Here is a 21,186-nt window from a genome sequence, read left to right on the forward strand (position 1 = left end):
ATAATATATGTTATTGTTCTATTCTTTTGAAACAGTTTCAACTCACAGCAGCACCAGATACAAAAGAAAACGCACTGCCCAGGGGTCCTGCACCATCCTCACAAAAGTGATACGTGAGCCCATTGATGCAGCGGTATGTCAATATGAACCATGGAGATCTTCCTCTGTTTTTGCAGAACTCTTGACATAACATGATGTCCTTCTGCAGGGTCTGGTTCCTCTTAATGACATATTCAAAGAACATGAGACAAAGTCTCACCACAATTATCTGCAAGGAACATTCTAACCGCACTTTTCCAAAAACAGATTTGGTCACTATTTTGGCAGTTCATGGGCTATTGAATAATCTTAGCCACTGATAGACTGGGTTGTCTAGAGAGGCAAATCCAGTGATACTCATGTATGTATAAGAAAGAAATTTATATGAAGAAATAATTATATATTAAGAACACATCCCAGCCCATTCCAATTTACCGGTAAGTCAATAAGTCTGAAGCTAGTTCATAAGTACCTCTTCAGACTCACGACACTACAGGCCAGTGACGCAGAAGTGTGAAGCAGGAAGCAGTTAGATCATGGGCTGTAGAGTGCAGAGTGCTGTGGATCCAAGATCCTTGCAAACAAGGCAGGAAACCAGCAGATCACAGAGCCAGATGGCCCACAGGGGCTGCCCCAGGAAGCAAACAGAATTCCAGAGGGGCAGAGAGAGGAGGAGGTTCCCAGTTTCCCAGCTGATAAGAAGTTCCCACCCCCAAGGAGGCATCATCAGGCTGTGACCTGAATGACAGGTCGGATTTCATTCCCACACGTTCATACATCTTCAAGTTGACATAAAATCATCTAATCACCACAGTCACGAACTCATAATTGAAATGATTCAGTTCTTCTCTGATCTTCCTTACTCATTATTCAGCTTCCATATGCATATGAGGTGACTGAAAAATAGCATAGCTTGGGTGAAACACATCTTAGTCTTCAAAATGGCATATTTGCTCATTAACCCTTTAAAAGGGTATTTTGTAGATTTTCTCTATGTAACACAACATCTGATTTCCTGACTGATGTTTCCAAGAGTGTTGATTGCAAATTCAAGTAAAACAAAATCCTTAACTTCAATCTCCTTTCTGTTTATCATGATGTTGTTGATCGATCCAGTTGAGGATTATTTTTTATGTTGACGTGTACTCAATACTAAATTGGATATAGTCATTGATCTTCATGAGCGCTTCAAGTCCTCTTCATTTTCAGCAACTGAGGTAATGTTATCTAATTAAATATCACTGGTTGCTAAAGAGCCCAACTCCAGTTATGATGTGATGTTCTTCTTCATATAATCCATATTATTTGCTCATCATACAGATTAAATAAATATAGTGAAAGAATACAGTACTGATGCACACTCTGAACTCCAAACTAGTCGGTATTTTCTTGCTTCTGTTTAAATGCATGTCTCTTTGTCTATTTCCATTTTTCAAAATGTTATCCATAATTTGCTATGCTCCACACTGCAGAATGTCTTTGCATTGTCATCAAAACACAAATAAATAACTTCATTTTATTCTCTGCTTTCAGCCAAAGTCTATCTGAGGTCAGTCATGACATCCCTCATCCTATATCTTCTTCCAAATTCATCTTAAATTTCTAGCCACTCCCTGATGATGTTCTGTTTAAATTTTTTAATTATCTTTAGAAAAATTTACTTGCATGCGATATGAATAACATGGTTTGATAATTTCTGCACTCTGGTGGATATCTTTACTTTAGGATGGGCACAATATGGATCTCTTCCAGTCAGCTGGTCAGGTGTCTGTCTTCCAAATTTCTTGGTAGAGACAATAGAGTGCTCAAGCGCTTCATCAGTCAGTTCCTGGAGGTCTATTATTATTATCTTGCCAATGCCTTCTTCGCTGAATGTTGGGTTTCTTTCTTTAACACCATCAAATCTTGATCAGGAAATGGCTCACCGTGAGCAAATTGATTTTGGTAGAAGGGCTCCTCTGTGTATTCCTGCTCTCTTCTTTTGATGCGTCCTGTGCCTTTCAGTGCCTTTTCCAAAGAATCCTGCAATACTAGAACTTGATGCTTGAATTCCTTCTTTGTACCTTTCGTCAGTTGTATGAGAGTACAATTTGGATAACAATAAGGGGTGTAAAACATGAAAAGTATAATCAATGGCATTGAATTATACTTTTTTTCATTGAATTATACTTATAGAAGTTGAATTGGTGAATGTTCTGTTGTGTATATTTTGTCAAAATTGAAAAAAAATAATGAGTATGGAGAAAAACGAAATGTTCTAAAATTGATTGTGGTAAAGATTGTACAACTATTGAATTGTACATATTTGGATAAAGTACCAATGAAACTGGGAGGGGGGAGAACGAAAGGCTGAGAGTGTTCTTCCTTTATAGTTTCTTAACTCCAGATATTTACATCTTCACAATAATACTTTACTTTGGTTTCTGTTCTTCCCATTTAAATCTTATGTAAGCTCTTTTACTCATTTCTTCCATTTGCTTCTCAAGTTCAAAAGTAAGTTCTAGAGTATTTTCTGACATCCATTTTTGTCTTTTTTTCTCTCCTATCTTTTATTTATTTATTTTTTTCTTTCCTATCTTTTAAATGACCTTTTGTTTCCTTCATGTATGATGTTTTTGATGGCTTTCAAAACGGGTCAAATCTTCCATTATTAGTGTCAGTGCAATAAATCTATTCTTGAGATGTTTTATAAATACAGGAGGCATATACTCAAGGTTATATTTGGGCTCTCATGTCAGCTTCAACTTCGATTTGCATATGAACCAGGCTAATCTGGTTCACTGCAAGTCCCTGGCCTTGTTTTGGCAGATCACACTGAGCTTGCCCCTCTGCTCTCCCCAAAGATTCCTATGTATTTTATTTGGTGAAGTTCATGTGTACATTTGCTTTTTGTTGTTCAAAATATTTGCAGTGAATAAGTTGTTTGTCTTACAAAATTCCTTCATATGATCTCCAGCTTTGATTCTATCACCAGGATCATATTTTCCAACTTCCCCTTTATTCCAACTTCTGTATTCCAATAACCAGTAATTATCCACACATCTTGGTTGCATGGTTGATCAATTTTAGACTGGTGAAGTTTGTACAATTCCTCAATTTCTTTATAATTGGTTTTAGTGGTGAAGTGGAAATTTGAAAAAATAGTTGTATTTTCCTAGTAGGGATATGGATCTCACCCTACCACAGACAGCATTAGACTTGAACAGCAATCTCAAAATAGCCTTCGTGACAATGAATGTAACATCATTTCTCTTGAACTTTTCATTTTCATTCCAGGTATAGTAAATGATATAGTACTACATGTGATAAAAGGCAAAATTTCATTTTGTTCACATAATATCTATATCAGTGGTTCTCAGCCTTCCTAATGCCACAACCCTTTAATGCAGTTTCTCATGTTGTGGTGACCCCCCAACCAGCTAGTTATTTTTGCTGCCCCTTCATAACTGTAATTTTGCAACTGTTATGAATCGGGTGTCGACCACGAAAGGGGTTGCGACCCACAGGTTGAGAATTGCTGATCTATATGATCATGTTATCTTATTATATAGAAGAAGTAATGGAAGTTGAAAGCAGGTAATAACTTGGAGAAGTACACATATCACCTAAGTTGGAGCTGAAATTCAAACTCAAGTCCTCTGTCTGAATCCACATACAAGGTTGACTACCATTCCTGATAAGAAGCCCAGTTTCCATTTCTGATTTATTAGTTTCACCTTCAATGCTGAAGATGACATCAGTGAGCCGGGTAATCGCATGTAGGATTTTGCTCACCAATGTCTTATCAAACTAGTGATGATTTTATCATGTTTTTGTAATATGTGTGGATAGTTACTGGCTTACTTGATTTTTCAGTTTCTACTTTTGGGTTTTTTTTTTCCACAAAGGACTGAGGTGATTCAAGATATTTTTCTTCTGTTTTCAGTCACTACATTTTTTAAAGGGGATTGGGAAGGCCCCAGCATAAGAAAGGGACTGTTATTGCATGCCATTGTCTTTCTGGTGGCAGTCAGTCTTGAAGAGGAGCCCCTCCTCCAAGGCCTGGCAGGCCAGGGGGTGTGACAGTTGCCTCTGAATTCAGAGTTTCAGACAGCATCCCTCTAAGGAGAAAGACCAACCAGGTTCTGTTTGATGATGATTTAGCACGTGGCTGATTGATTGGTGTTGGTCATACGGGGGAAAAAGTGAAGTCAGAGGAAAATTCCTATAGATGATCATATTTAATTTTTGTGATTAGGGCTGAAAAAATCACTGCCATTGAATGAATTCCTATTTATAATGGTCCTAGAAGACAAGGTAGAAATGCCCCTGTGGGCTTGTCTTTCTCCCAAGGATTGGCTAGTGGTTTTGAACTGCTCACATTGCCACTAGCACCTCACCATGTGACCCATATACCGTGAGGGCCCCTGTAATTGAGGAAAGAGATGAGTTCAGTCATCAGGTTGGGGGAGGTGGGTAACAGAAAGACGTCTATAATATTTTTTCTCTTTCTTCTGCTCTTGTTACATCTGAGAATCTCTTCCCTAGACACTTTAGCTTCTCAGTTACTCTGAGACTTCAGAGATCCCTCTAGATACCCTGAGCATTCCAAAGAAACATGACTCAGATTTGGCAGTATGCAGTTGGCCCTATCACAAGCCCCAGGTTCCAAAGTCATTTTGACATTCCCCGATTCTTCAGTTTGATAAGTGAAAAGAGAGGTTAGAGAAGAACCATGCAGATAACATCTTAGAAATTCAACAATTATATTCATATCTGCTCCTACTGAAAAAGTGTAAATTTAGTAAGGAATCTCTTCCTATATGGGAGCGCCACATCAATCTGATAGATGCTTACAGGATTATGAAAAGAGTTCTGGGGGGAGTTAAAAAAAAAAGGATTCTGTTCAGAAATACATCTATCCACCTACAAGAGCCCGGATGGCGCATTCTTTGTGCCTGGGGTAAGGAGGGCCCTGACTGGGACCCGAGCAGGTGGCACAGTAAAAATCTTGCTTAGTTGGGCAACGTGGAACAGGTGCCGAAAGGGATGCCAAAGCGTGGACAAAAGGAAGCTGTGGTCGAAGACCCGGAGGAACCCAAGACCGAGCCAGAGGCCAAGAAGAGTAAGGCGGGAGCAAAGAAAAATGAGAAAGAGGCAGCGGGAGAGGGCCCAGCCCTTTACTCCGACCCTCCGGATCAGAAAACATCTCCCAGTGGCAAATCTGCCACACTTCAGATCTGCTCGTGGAATGTGGATGGTCTTCGAGCCTGGATTAAGAAAAAAGGTTTAGATTGGGTGAAGGAAGAAGCTCCAGCTATCTTGTGCCTCCAAGAAACCAAGTGTTCAGAGAAAACACTACCAGCTGAACTGCAAGACCTGCCGGGACTATCTCATCAGTACTGGCCAGCTCCTTCGGACAAAGAAGGGTACAGCGGCGTGGGTCTATGCTCTCGCCAGTGCCCGCTCAAAGTCTCCTTCGGCATTGGCGAAGAGGAGCACGATCAGGAAGGCCGGGTGATCGTAGCGGAATGTGACGAGTTTGTGCTGGTGACAGCCTCTGTGCCTAATGCAGGCAGGGGTCTGGTGCGACTGGAGTACCGGCAGCGCTGGGATGAAGCCTTCCGCAAATTTCTGAAGGACTTGGCTGCCCGCAAGCCCCTTGTGCTATGTGGGGACCTCAACCTGGCCCACGAAGAGATTGACCTGCACAACCCTAAAGGTAACAACAACAAAAAATGCTGGCTTTACGCCACAAGAGCGCCAAGGCTTTGGGGAATTGCTGCAGGCTGTGCCGCTGGCAGACGGCTTCCGCCACCTATACCCAGAAGTGGCCTATGCTTATACTTTTTGGACCTACATGATGAATGCTCGATCCAAGAATGTTGGCTGGCGTCTTGATTATTTTTGGTTGTCTCACTCTCTGTTACCTGCGCTATGTGACAGCAAGATCCGTTCCAAGGCCTTCGGCAGCGACCACTGTCCTATCACCCTACTCCTAGCACTCTGACACCTCCACCAAATCACTTGAGCCTGGAAAAACTTAAGTGTTTCTTCTTTAAGTTTTTCTCTTGAGAAATCTGCACTCTGTGTGCCTTTTACAATCTTCTGGGAACCCTCCAGACAGGCTCCTAGTGACAGATTTTGGTTTCCCTCATGGCCTTTTAAGGCTGTTATCCTTATTTTGTGGAGGGTTTGGGTTTTACATGAAACAAAAGTTCGATTTCCTTTGACCTGCCCACCTGAACATAAAAGCCATAGTTTCAAAAAAAAAAAAAAAAAAGAGCCCGGATGGCACCATGGTTTCAAGTTGGGCTGCTAACCACAAGGTTAGCCGCTTGAAAGCCCGGCCCTTTCAATGGCAAAGATGAGACATTTTATTCCCATGAATCATGACAGTGTCACAATCCCAAAGGGGCAGCTCTCAGAGGGGCAGACCTATCCAGGAGGCATCCTCTGAGTCGGGATCGACACAGTGACAGGGAGTGATAAACAACTGATCTTCAACAGAGAGCCCCCCAAAACCCCGAAAACATTAAATGCGAGAGATAATCTCTTCAAAAGGTGGTGCTGGAAAAATTGGATCGCCAGCTGCAGAGGAATGAAACAGGGCCCGTACTTCACTGAAAACCAATGATGGAACCAGGAAGCACCTCACGACATGGATGGACCTGGACAACATGATGCTGAATGAAGTTAGTCGATCACAAAAGAGCGAATATTGCACGAGACCACTACTACAAGAAGAAAAACCCAGACAAAGACTTGCATACCAAAGGGAACAGGCTTGGGAGGTGCAGGCAGGAGAGAGCAAGGGTTGGAAGATGAAGCAATGGCCTATAAGCTTGGCAGATATTGACATGGATGAAAGGGAGGATGGAGGTCCCTAAGAGAGAGAAGAGAATCAGGGCAGAGGTGATGAAACAGGATACGGGTAGGCTGGGGTGGTAGAGGGCTGATGAGTTGTTTGAACTATTGAATGCAGTATTGATGATCTGAAATGCAAACTCCCTATCTAATTCACAATAAAAATTCATTTAAAAAGGGCATTCCCGGCTATCGAAAGAGATAGTGTCTGGGGTCTTAAATGCTTGAAGGTGAACAAGCGGCCATCTAGCTCAGAAGCAATAAAGCCCACATGCAAGAAGCATACCAGCCTGTGCAATCATGAGGAGCCAAAGGGACCAGGTATAAGGCATCATGCAAAAAAAAAATACATATATATACCATAGTGAATGAAGGGGGAAGTGCAGAGTGGAGACCCAAGGCCCATGTGTCGGCCATTGGAAATCCCCTCATAGAGGGGTTCAGGAGAGGAGATGGGTCAGTCAGGATGCAAGGTAGTACCGATGAAGAACACAGCTTTCCCCCAGATCCTGGATGCTTCCTCCCCCCAACTACCATATCCAAATTCTACCTTGCACAACTGGATAGGGCAGAGGTTGTACACTGGTGCGTATGGGAGCTGGAGGCACAGGGAATCCAGGGTGGACGATACCTTCAGGACCAGGGGTGTGAGGGGTGATGCTGGGAAAGTGGAGGGTGAGTGGGTTGGAAAGGGGGAACTGATTACAAGGATCCACATGTGACCTCCTCCCTGGGAGAAGGACGGCCGAGAAGGGGGGAAGGAAGACTCTGGATAGGGCAAGATATGACAAAATAACAATCTGTGGATTATCAAGGGCTAATGAGGGAGGGGGAAGTGGGGAGGGAGGGGGAAAAAAAGAGGACCTGATGCAAAAGGCTTAAGTGGAGAGCAAATGCTTTGAAAATGATGAGGGCAAAGAATGTATGGATGTGCTTTATACAATTGATGTATGTATATGTGTGGATTGTGATAAGAGTTGTATGAGCCCCTAATAAAATGTAAAAAATAAAAAGGGCGTTCCAGAGCCTAGCCAATTGGTCATCCAATCAAAAGGAGCACTGGAGGAGGAGGGAGGAAAGAGAAGAAAGCCCAGGGGGAAAATTAATCCACACAAAGCTGATCATCACCTTTTCCAACTTGAATATCTGGAAACAAAGAAAATGATAAAGCAGAAGTATGCTTTTGACACTGGTTAGAAATATTTGTGAACATAAAATCCCCTAAGGATGTTTAATGAAAATTCTGCCTGTGAATGTTCATAGTTGCTTTACAGTAGTTGGAAGTAGATAAATGAACAGTAACAAGGCATAACGTATTAATATTTCCAATAACATAGATTAATCTCAATTGCCGTATGTTAAATTTTAAAAGCCTTAATCACTGGTTGCCTTATTGGTCCTGAGGGGTTTATCTGTTCTGAATTCCCTGTGTTGTGTGCTCTTATCTGTACCAGTGTACATGTTCTGTTAAAGAACTGGAGGAAAGTTGTGTGTTTCGTCAGTGCTATACTGCACCCCGACTGGCTCTTCTCTTCCTTGTGGCCCTTCTGATAGGAAGTGTTCAATTGACTACTGATGATGGTAAGGGGGGCGATACGGGGGAACTGATCACAATGTTTGATGTATAGCCCCCTCCCAGGGGGATGGGCAGCAGAAAAGTGGGTGAAATAAGACAGCTGTCGGTGTAAGACATGAAAAAAATTATAAATTTTCAAGGGGACATGGGGAGTGAGGGGAAAAATGAGAAGCTGATGTCAGGGGCTGAAGTAGAATTAAAATGTTTTGATAAAGATGATAACAACATATGCACAGATGTGTTTGACACAATAAATATATGTATGGATTCTGATAGGAGCTGTAAGAGCCCTCCAATAAAAACATTCTAATTAAAAAATAAAGCTTTAAAAGGCTACTGAACAATCATATTTACAGGACATTATAGAAAAGGTAATACTCTTGGAATAAAGAATACCAAAGGTTTCTAGGGACGCGCAATTAGATAGGAACTGACTATAAAGTGGTTAGGGAACTTTTTTTAGAATAATAGGAATGTTCTGAATTTTGGTTATTGTTACCTAATGTTCATCAAAGCCCTCACAACTGTACTGTAAAAAGTGTGAATTGTATTGGATGTAAAGTATTTCTTATTATCTAACCACCATTTAGGGAGTTTTGATCAAAATCAGTGTCTGGGTCCTCCTATACACAAATGAAATCAGAGCCTCTAGGGGTTAAATTTGGACCTTGGTCCTTTTGGAAAGCTCCTCATGTAAGAAGACCTCACAGAGCATGGGCGCACAAGTGAAGCAGATGTCGGTCCAAGGTCCTGGGACTAAACACGGGCACTGACAGTTGGTGACCTGCCTTGCTGTTTGCTGCCTGTGCCGGGATAGTCTGAATCTCTCTACAGAGGACTGCCTGGCAGCCCTCAAGCCTTGAAGGACTGCCAATGTCTCACAATTCTCTCATGGGAGTGAGTTTCACTGAGCCATTTGTACTGCTTTATAATTTGACTGTTCATTTCTTGTGTTATATATCTATCTAGCTGTACAAATAAATATATAAAATCATTAGCAATCTGGTTTTGTCTCTCTAAAGAACCCTGTCTAACACACCGAGTGATCAGGAACAAAATAATCCTAACGAAACACTTGAGACATTCTTTTCCACCACTGCTAGCTTTCACGTTTGTCAAAATTGATATTCCCAATGTAAAGAGCTCCTTCAACTGCATGAATGGTTTTCCCAGAGATGGAATCAGAATAGTTTATTCCTCTTTAGTAAGTCTATCATTACAAAAACTAGACCAATTCCCTGCCTTGAATCTATATCCACAAACCTCAGGTTTTTTTAGGAGTATTCCACCAGAAGAAGTTGCTCAAACATGGAAAAACCATGCATGCACTCACTCTGGATGGTTCAGAGAGAAGTCATCAGTGCTATTTTTTCAAGACAAGTTGGTTTAAGGCAGGTGAGTAATATTCTACCATGCTCACTCCACTCAGTAACCCTAAAGTCTACACCATGGTATGCACGCAGTTGGAAGATTGGGTTTTCCAAAGAGGATCTGCCCTGTCCTCAAGAATCCCCATGCAGAAAATGCAGCCCTTCCTTCTGGAAGCATTCCCCAAGGCAGACCCTTGGACAAGGCAACATAAGGTGAGATAGAAACTCACAAGTCTTCACCTGGACGCTGCCGTTGCAGCCGTTAGGTGCCATTGAGAGGGACAGGACTCCGAGTGACACCACGTGAGAGCACTGGTGCCGGGAGGGTTTTCTCAGTGTGACCTTCATGAAGGCAGATGCCAGGCCTTTCTACCAAGAAGCCACGGAGTGAGTGCAAATCTCAAAACTTTCCCTTAGCAGCCCAACACTGGACTATTGTGCCACCAGAGCTCCTTTTAATCTGACAGACAGACCGACAGACTCATAGCTACTTGATGGTAGGCTGAACTTTGTCTATTGCTCCATGGGTTGGGCACTTTGCTACATGTGGGGCAAATCTATGTTGTATCCCAGTCAGATGCTGGAATCAGAGGAACAAGGAATCTGATCTGCAACCAGTAGAATTGGAACACAAAACAAGAGAATTGAAAGGGGGCAAAAATTAGTACCTCATAGGTAATCGTATAGGAGAATTTCCTTATTCATAGAGCAGGGCTTCCTTCCAAACCAAACCAAAGATGGTGCTCAGGGTATCAAGACAACCCTGCCCAATATTCTGGACCATAGTTGACATCACTGAGGTGTCTGCTATATGAGGGCTTTATTCTTATCTCATATTCATAATTGGATAATCCAACTCTGGAGACAAAACATAATTTCCTGAAGTGGTGGCAAATTATGACAGAATTTTTTTCCTTTGGGAAAAGTGGAGCAGCTTGCCAAAGCTCCTTCTACAAAAGAAACAAATGAGGCTCAGTACCCAAAGGAAAAAAGAAAATGAAATGATCGAGAGGTCAGTTAGCTTGCAGTTGTTCTTGTAATATTTCCTAACAATGTGGGCTTGAATGGGGAGCTCATTTTAGGGTCACGTAACTATTCTGGATAGACGTATTTTTTCCAAGTGCATATTATCAAACGTGAGCAAATATGATCCTGCCATCTAAGATTTTTTTCCAGTTTTCATCATAGAATCAAAAATGTTTTATAACTAATATATTATGAGCAAAATATTCGCAACCAGAAAGATTGCAAGGTGCTCAATAAGTACTTTGTGTCCATATACATTTTCATGATGTTTGATGAGGAAAAATGTAAGACGTCCTATTTGAAAACAAACTGCCAAAGGCAGACATGGGACTGAATTTGCATAGACTGGGATGGCACTCTCCGGAGACAGAAGGCTAAGCTTCCTGGGGCTTCTTTTTGAACAGCTTAGGGAAAGCCAGTGGTGGTGGTGGGAGGGGGGCTTTTCCATTGCAATAGCAGCAGCAAAGAAGGGAGAGCACAGAGAGGTAGACTGATTCCTATGACTGGTAACAGACTGGACCTTGGTGTGTCTGCAATATTCTTCTTCTCCCTAGAGGGACCCTTTGGCGGGTCAAGGTTGGTGGTTGCCATTTTCATTAAGTGCCTGAGTGTCAGTTGCAACTCCGTCAACCTCTGCACAACAGACTGAAATGGCTGTTATCCCTGGGTGCCATGAGTTGGTTCCGATCCATAGTGACCTATGTACAAAACAACAGACCAAGTCACTGCCTGGTCCGGTGGCACCCTCGCAGGTGTTCTTATGTTTGAGTCCACCGATGCAGCCACTGTGTCTGCCCATCTTGTTGAGGCTCTTCCTCTTTTTGCTGTCCTGCTGTCTTACCAAATAAGATGTCCTTCCCCTGGTCTCTCCTGACAACACATCCAAAGTATGTGAGACACATGGTTTAAAACCAGGAAAGCTGTGTGCCAGGGTTTTATCTTATCATTCTTATTCAAGTAATCATAAATGAGCAAATAATCAGAAAAGTTTAAACATACGAAGAATTAAGCATCAGGATGGGAGGAAGGCTTATGAACAACCCATGATATACAGTTTAGACAACCTTGCTTGTGGAAAGGAGGACTTGAAGCACTTGCTGTTGAAGAACAAGGATTTCAGTCTTCAGTATGGATTACAACTCAATGTATAGAAAACCAAAAATCCTCACAACTGGACCAATAGGTAACATCATGGTAAACAGAACAAAAATTGATATTGTTAAGGATTTTGTCTTGCTTGGCTCCACAATCAATGTTCATTGAAGTATCAGTCACGAAATCAAAACACGCATTTCATTGGGTAAATCTGTTGCCCATAATCTCTTTAAAGTGTTGAAAAGCAAGGTTAACTGAGGACTGACTTTGAGGACTAACTTGGGTGTGACATACCCAAGCCATGATATTTCCAATTGCCTCCTGTGAATATAAAAGTTGGACAATGAATACGGAGGACCAAAGAAGAATCGATGGATTTGAATTATAGTGTTGGAAACGTACATAGAAAGATCCATGAACTTCCAAAAGGACAAGCAAGTCTTCCTGGGAAGAAGTACAGAATTAAATACTGCCTGGGTTTCTAAGACCGTAACTCTTTACAGGAGTAGAAAACCTCACTTATCTCCCATTCTAGGTGGTTGTTCCTCATTAGCACAGTTAAATGTTCTGAAATTCTGCCCTTTTCAGAATCCATGCTGTGTCTAAACCCATTGCTGTAGCTACTGTGACAATCCATTTCATTGAAGAGAAACCAAGTCTTTCTTTCTTTTTCTTCTCTTATTTAATCATTTTATTGGGGGCTCTTACAGCTCTTGTAACAATCCATACCTCAATTGTATCAAGCATATTTGTACCTTTATTGCCATCAGCATTTTCTAAACATTTACTTTTGATTTGAGCCCTTGGTATCAGCCCCTTCCCCCCCCCCTTCCCCCACCCTCCCACCCTCATGACCCCTTGAGAAATTATAAATTATTACCATTATTTTTCATATCTTACATGGACCGCTGTTTCCTTTCACCCAAGTTTCTGTTGTTTGTCCCCTGGGGTGATGGGGGAGGGGTAGTGTTGTACGTTGATCATTGCAATCTCCCCCCACCTTCTCCCTACCCTCCTGGTATTGCTACACCCACTTCTATTCCTGAGTGTGTGCTAGTCCGAGTTGACTAGAGAAACTCAGATATGTTTAAGAAAGAGCTTTATATATAAGAGCAATTAAATATTGAGAAAACATCCCAGCCTAGTCCAGATCAAGTCCATAAGTCAGATAGTAGCCTACATGTCCTATACCAACTATAAATTCCTCTTCAGACTCATGAAACACAAGCAATGACACCGAATGCAGGAAGATCACAGGCCAAATCTTGTGGATCCAGTGGTGGTAGAAGCATCTCAGTGCTGGCGTGGGTCTCCACATGGCTCTTACAGCTTCAGCACTCTCGCATGGGTCCACGTGTCTTGTTGTCAGGACTGTCTCACAGGGAGTGGGCATGTGCCCTTCCTCCAGCAGGCTGTTTATTTCCTTAGCGGATTAGGATTATGTCTCTGAAAGCATCAAACCAGCTCCAAATGAGGTCATCAAGCTGTGACCTGATTGACAGGCTCAACTCCACCCCTTCACTCTTAAGTCTCAAATTGACAACAGATTGTGTGATTATCACAGAGGGGTTTATCTGAACTGGATTCCATGTGTTCTGAGCTCTTATCTGCACCAGTGTAGATGCTGTGGTCTAACCAGAATTGAAAGGCAAGACGGGTGCCATGATAGTGGAGGGTGAAGAAGCCTCAAAGAAACAGAAATATTGTATTTCATCGGTGCTATACTGCACCCTTGTAAACTCATCCCTTCCTTATGACCCTTCTGTGAGGGGATGCAATTATTCTTGAGAATATGTCTAAATTATGTGAGATAAAGTCACACCATTCTAATTAGAAGGAGCCTACTGTTGTACTTCCTAAGGACAGATTTGCTCATCCTTCTGACAGTGAATGGTGCATTCAATATTCTTACCAACACAAAGCCTTAAAGGCATCAAAACTTCTTTGGTATTCCTTATTTACTGCTTAGCTTTCCCATTCAAGGCAACTGAAAATACCATGGATTGGACAAAGCGCACCTTAGTCCATAAAGTGATGTCATTATTTTAAACAATTTTAAAGAAGTCTTTTGTAGGGGATTTTCCCAATACAATATGTACTATTATTTCATACCTGCTGCTTCCATGCGTGTGGAACACGGATCCAAATAAAATGAAATTGTAACAATGTCAATATTTTCTCCCTTGGTGATGATGTTGCCTATGGGTCCAGTGGTGGGTGTTTTTCTGTTGTTTTTGCTGTTTTATGATGAGATCTAATCCAGATAGAATGTTTTATTCTTTTATATTCATCAGAAGGTGATGCAGGTCCTCTCCATTTTCAGGAAGCAAGGTTGGTGCCACCTGCATATTACAGGTTGCTAATGAGCCTTTCTCCTATTTGCTCGCCATATAAATGTAATAAGTATGATGAAAGCATATAATTTGGATGCACAAATTTCCTCATCTTACACCATGCAATATCCCGCAGTTCTATTTGAATGACTTTTGTTCTGAGTACCTGAAGAAAAAAAATTCCCACCCCACCCAATAAAAAAAACAACATCTCACTTAGCGGATTAAGATTAGGCCTCTGACAGCATCAAGCCAGCTCCAAATGAGGCCACCCAGCTGTGACCTGATTGACAGTCTAGAGTCGCTCCTAATTCACAGTGACTCTGTAGGTATGGGTAAAACTGCCCCCAGTGGGTTTCCAAGACTGTCACCCTTTAAGGAAGTATAAGGCCTATATTTCTCCCATTTTATGTATACATTCCACATTAGCACAATTAAATGTTCTAAAATTCCCATTCTTCACGATATTATCCATAATTTATTATGCTCCACACAGTCAAATGCCTATGCATGGTCGATAAGCCACAGGTAAATAACTTGCTGATACTCACTGCTTTCAGCCAACATCTAACTGACAGCAGTAATGATATCCCTCATCACATGCCCTGGCCTGAGTCTACCATATATACTCAAGTATGAACTGACCCGAATAGCAGCCGAGGCACCTAATTCTACCACAAACACTGAATTAAAAATGTGCTGAAACACTCAACTTATACATGAGGATATACAGTACTTTGAATTCCTGGCAGCTCTCTGCTTCTCTGTGTACTGCTGCAAGCAGTTTTCAATGATTGTCAGCAATGATGTACTGACACGTGATATAATGACATTGCTCAATAATCTTTACGTTCTCCTGGGTCACCTTTCCTTGCAACGGGCATGTATATGGATCTCTTTCAATCAGTTGACCAGGCAGTTGCCATCCAAATGTCTTGGCATAGATGCCTGAATGCTCCAAGCTTGCATCCATTTGTTGAAGCACCTCATTTGGCATTCCATCAATCCCTGGAGCCTTATGATCAATGCAGGCATTTGGACTTCTTCCTCCAGTGCCATTGATTCTTTTCATATGCTACTTCTTAAAATAGTTGAATGTGAGCCAATTGTTTTTGACACAGTGACCCTGTATTCTTTGTATATCACTTTATACTTCCTGTATCATTCCATATTTTGCCCATAAAATCATTCCCTATGATAATCCAAGGCTTCAATTTCATCTTTATTCTTTCAACTTGAGAAATGCTGAGCATCTCCTTTCCTGTTGGTTTACTAACTCCAGGGTTTTGCAGATTTTTTTTTTCTGGGCTGGGATGTTTTCTTAGTTTATTATTTTTTTCAAAGCTCTAGAAAAATTTTATTAGTTTTTTTTAATATTTTATTAGGGACTCATACAACTCTTATCACAATCCACACATATACATATATCAATTGTATAAAGCACATCTGTACATTCTTTGCCCTAATCATTTTCAAAGCATTTGCTCTCCACTTAAGCCCTTTGCATCAAGTCCTCTTTTTTCCCCTCCCTCCCCGCTCCCTCCTCCCTCATGAGCCCTTGATAATTTATAAATTATTATTTTGTCATATCTTGCCCTGTCCGACGTCTCCCTTCACCCCCCTTTCTGTTGTCTGTCCCCCAGGGAGGAGGTCACATGTAGATCCTTGTAATCGGTTCCCCCTTTAGATTTCATTATTAGAGAATGAAAATTATACTTCATGATAATATAATGAAAATTATAATGAAATGGCCAGGTGTGTTCTTCTCCTAAACAGATAATCTAAGCAATATGTTTACAGTTCTCCAACTACCATAATCCTACCAGGTGTCCTTTTCAGTACCCCCATTAACCCCTATATTTCTCCGTAGTATTTCTTATGTCAAAACTTTCTTGTCTTGGGTTACATTTGCTTCTTAGTTCATCCAGGCAATCTGACCTGAGAGCAAAAATAATGGACACCGATTACAGATACCAAACATCTGGGTTCAGTTCTGTCCATCACATATTATCTGAATACCAGACAAAATTCCTTAATCTCTTTGGCCTTTTTATTTCCCTCAGAGAAAGATAAAATAGTGGACACATCCTAACTGCACCCACTTCGACAATTGTGAGAACATAAAAAAGATAAAGTAAACCAAGAAAACTCAGATGCAGAGTCTAACACGTTAAAATTTCTTAATAAACAATAGTCATTGGTGGTTGTGGTGGTGGTGGTGGTGGTGGTATTAAGGCCTCACAAATTTCTTTAACCAGGTTAAAAGAGGTGTTCTGCCATAGTCCAGCAGTTTTCAAAGATTACTGGGCAGCTTCTAAGGCTGGCCTCTAGTGTGCTGCGACCTCCAGTTGGTGAGAGAGACCAACTCACTCAACAATTATGGCTGGTGTCACCGCTGGGCTTCTTTGCTGCAAGCTCCTTCAATCTCTCACCTGACTGGCGACTTGTAAAGATGTTAGGAAAGCTCAAGCCCCGAGTTCCTTCATTTTCTGCCAATTGTTCACACCTATCAGTCCAGTTCTTTCATTCTCTGTGGGATTCGAAGCCAATATGACAAATTCTTATTGCGCTCCTGACACGTACGGGTCACTGCAGATATTCTTGTGGGTGACCGCCTGCCATCTGCGCATGCCTCCTGCAGAGCTGTTCTTTCCTAACTGCTTACTTTCGGGTTGGCTTTCTAGCTCTTGATCTTTTCTGGAGTAACCCATTCCAGCAAAAACATAAATCTAGTCCAAAGAGAGTTCCTATTTTAAATCTAATTTGCACCACTAATATAGCTTCAGGTGCTACAACGCACAAGGATCATTAAAACACTGGCTTCCTCTAAGTGGCTATTGCTTAACTCAATGAAGTTTTGCTATTGGTGAAATTGTGAAGGGATACAGTTCTGGTCGGGAAATAATTTCACTACCCCAACTTCATCAGCCCTCCCCAAACTTAAAGCAATTGCCCTTTAAGTGAGTCTGGATGGGAGGGGTGAGGGTGGGTGAAAATATGTCCTAATTTTTCAAGGAAACTAAAACTCTTGCAGGATCTTGTTTTTCTTCTTCATTCAACTCTTGAATCTAACAACTCTAGAACTTTAGCATTTAGAAGTAAAATTTAACCTATTCAGCTCATTCTAGAATAAATTCTGTCCAACCATAGCAATCAGTAGAATTTTATGTTTTAAATCACAAAATACATTTATTGGAAGGGTTGTGGGGACCTCTCAGAATTGACAGAAAGACTGAAATAGCAGACATGAGACCTGTGCAGGAATGGAGAGGTTGAACCACTAAGAGCGCACATGAGCTCAGGTTCCAAGAACAATCTAGATGGGAAACCACTTGGCTTTGCTGCAAGCAACATGAAAAATCTCAGGGGTTTTGTTTCAGTTTTGTATCATACTCTCAAGGTTCAAAGTTCAAGGTAAGGGTATTCATTGGGCCTAAATCACCCCATGGCCAGAGAAGAAGGAAAGCAAGGAATCTCCTCATGAGTGTGTTTAATGGGCAGTGGAGTCCGACCATTCAGTGAAGAAATTATGTGAGGAACATATCTGTCCCCCTTCAGTTACATAAAAGGGAAGGAGAACCCCACTCCAGACCTGCTCAGAGATGACCCCTATTCTGACACAAACCATTCCTCTCACTGCACTCTACTTCTCTATTGGGTACAATAATGTGCGGCAGTAAAACTCAAGATTGGGGTGATTTATTAGGGAAGTTAGTAGATCACAAGTCAGAATCAGAAAATATTAAGGATATAGTTCATTTGTCATCAACAGCATGTCTTCTTAGCCATACTGACCTTTCTACTCATCAGTCTCTCACCCACACAGCCTCTCGGCCTCCGTCCTCCTGGGAGAGTGCTACAAATCTCCACTCCGTCAGCCGTCTCCTGCCCAACGTCACTCAGCTTTCCTCTTTCTGTATGCTTCCAGGACATTGCTACCTAAATGTTCTAAGATGTCACTGCTTTGGTTAATTTTATTTAAAAAAAAGGTACCCATAAATAGCAGTCTTTGCATTGAAATAAAAATAACTACAAAGGGCTTTTGGCCCCACACAGAAAGGGTCACTGTATATACCTCAAGGCAATATTTTATAAAGTTGTTGAACTTAAAAGTAATCAGTTTAGAAAAAATATAAGTCCAAATTTCTTCAGAAGGAAAAAAATTCTTTAGTTGCCTCCGCAAGGTAAAAAGAATTATATTTTGTTTTATTTTTTAAGAGTTTCACTTAATTTATTTTGATGAAATTTTTTATTGTGAATTAGACAGCAGAGTTTACATTTCACACCAGCTCTACATTCACCAGTTCACACCTTTGCCACCATTCATTGCTCCACACCCCACGCCCCTTCCACCCCCTATTCTAGTCAACACCCCCACCCACTGCCCTGCTCTGATTTTCTTCTCCTCTTATGGAACTTCATCTTCCCTTTCACCCAAGTCAATACCTGTTAGCCTTCCCTAGTCCATTCCGACCTTTACCCTTCCTCCCTTAGGAGCGCCTAAGTTTATTCCTTTGGTATGGATGTCTTCGTCTTGGTTTTTATCCTTATGATAGTGGCCTCATACTATTGTAGTCCTTCTGTGATTGGCTGACTCTATTCAGCTAATGCTTTCCTGGTGCATACACGTCACGAGGAAGCTTTGTTTTTAGCAACGCACAATATTCCATTGTGTGAATGCACCAAAGTTTTTGTTGTGTACTCTGAGATGTTTCCAATGTGCTGCTATTGTGAACAGAGCTGCGATGAACATGGAGGTACATATGTTTATTCATGTTATGGCTCTGACTTCTTGAGGGAATATATCCGGGAGAAGTATTGCTTGATTGTGTGGATATCTATTTTCAGTTGTTTGAAGTAGCATCATATTGCTTTCCACAATCGTTGTACATACTTACAGACAGACCCCCCGCCCCCCGGGGCAGGTATTTCAGTTCTCCATATGTTTTAGAAATTAGTCCCTTGTTTGTTGAGTCATTGCTGGACTTTTCCCAGTCTATGGGTACTTTTTAAATCTTTTGATGAAATCTTTTGCTATATATAAATGTCTTATATCCAGTAGTTCCCAGACATCTGATTTTGTCTTCTACTGTTTGTGCCTCCTTTTTAAATTTTTTATAAATCATTTTATTGGGGACTCATACAGCTCTCATCATAATCCATACATACATCTACTGTGTCGAGCACATTGGTACATGTGTTGCCATCATCTTTTCAAAACATTTTCTTTCTACTTGAGCCCTTGGTATCAGCTCATTTCCTCTCTTCCCTCCCCATTGTGCATCCTTTTTAAAATATTTGATAGTAAATGTATGTCCTGTAGTAGTGTCCTTGAGTTTGCCCTATTTTCTCATTGATGATTTTTATTGCTCTGGGATTTACATTCAGGTCTTTGATCCAACCTGAGCTCATTTTTGGTCCATGAGCTGAAGAATGAAATATGGTTTCATTCTTCTGCAGATGGAGATCCAATTTTGTCAGCATCATTTGTTGGAGAATATTTCTTTCCCTTTAATATTTCTTGGCCTTTTGTCAAAGACCAGTTGTCTGTAGGTGGATGAATGTCATTTAATTTTTAGAAAAATTTTAATTACAGACAATTTTGAACATATACAAAAACAGAGTAAATGGCATAATAATTTCCCATATGCCTATCACCTAAGTGAAACAATTTCAACCAGTAGCTAATCTTGATTTATCTGTACTACCCCACTACCCTATTTGAAGTAATCTCAAAAATCATTTTAGGTGCAATTATCAGGAGGTATCTAAAACTTCTTATAAAAACTCCATTATTTTTCAATTCTGTGTTTCCATTAATTTTTGGAACCTGTTGTATTTTGTATGAACTCATATATGGGACTTTTCCATAAAAGAGAATTACAAAATCATTATCATACCTAACTAAATTAGCAATGCTTGTTAAAAATTGGGTTAGTACACTTTATCTGTTTGAATTCAAATGATGTCCATGCATTATGATATGTTAATATAGCTCTTTCAATCTATATGACTTATCTCAATTTCTTTTCTCACTGTTTTTCATTTTGTTTGGAAAAATAAGAGGTGTTGCACAACATCCTAAAGCCAGTATTTTACTAACTGCAGTCCTTAGGATTGTTAATATATTCATTGCCCTGTGTATTTTTTATAATTTAGTAGCTAGATATAAATATTTTATCAAGTTAATTTTTGTTTGTTCCAAGAATGCTTAATAAGTCATTGTGAACCTTAATCAGTAGGTAATGCCTAGTTATAGTTTATGGTAATATTAACAATAATAACTTCCTACATCTATGAATTCATTAATGGTTTGAAAAGCTGACATAGACTAATTGTATAATTTATTTTTCATGTTGCCTGAATTATGTTTATTTTTTCATTTGTTATCTGAAGTATTTTTAAAAGGAGAAATTGTGTCCTGACTCAGGGATACAATTTATAGAGGAAAGACAAGATAAATGCTTGCTCCCTTCTCTTTATTTCCTGTTTTCATATGTTTGGTGAACCAATAAGATTTTTGTTGTTGTTGCTTTTAGTACTACTAACAAGTCATTCATTAAACCTGGTTGATGTACTCCATTCATCACAGTACTAACCTTATGGAAGCCCCACAGTTTTCCAGCTGTGTTCACCAGCATCCGCTTCATGTTGGTGTCCATGTCTTTGACATTGCTGTAATAATTTGGGCTGTTTTGTTTAACGTTACTGCTCCTCTAGCATATTAATATTGAGATGTTTGTCTCCAAGCTCACGGATTTGTCCTATTGATTCAGTTCCACTCCCTTTCTCTTTTAATGAAGCATCTATTTATAAAAATCTTAGTATTAATCTTCTGAATTTCTGTTTACTGTGTTTATAATTTTTTCATTTATTTTGTCAGTTCTTGTCGTGGTTTCCT

General features: G+C 40.6%; 1 protein-coding gene and 1 pseudogene across 1 annotated transcript in view; one reads left to right on the plus strand and one right to left on the minus strand.

Annotated features, from left to right (window-relative positions):
- TACR1 (tachykinin receptor 1) overlaps positions 1-21,186 on the minus strand; it is a 675,223-nt gene that overhangs the window by 457,811 nt on the left and 196,226 nt on the right. The gene's annotated exons all lie outside the window — the stretch shown is intronic.
- Positions 5,068-6,028, plus strand: LOC142460714 (DNA repair nuclease/redox regulator APEX1 pseudogene; annotated as a pseudogene).

Source organism: Tenrec ecaudatus, chromosome 11 (assembly GCF_050624435.1).
Source record: "Tenrec ecaudatus isolate mTenEca1 chromosome 11, mTenEca1.hap1, whole genome shotgun sequence".
Classification (NCBI taxonomy): Eukaryota; Metazoa; Chordata; class Mammalia; order Afrosoricida; family Tenrecidae; genus Tenrec; species Tenrec ecaudatus.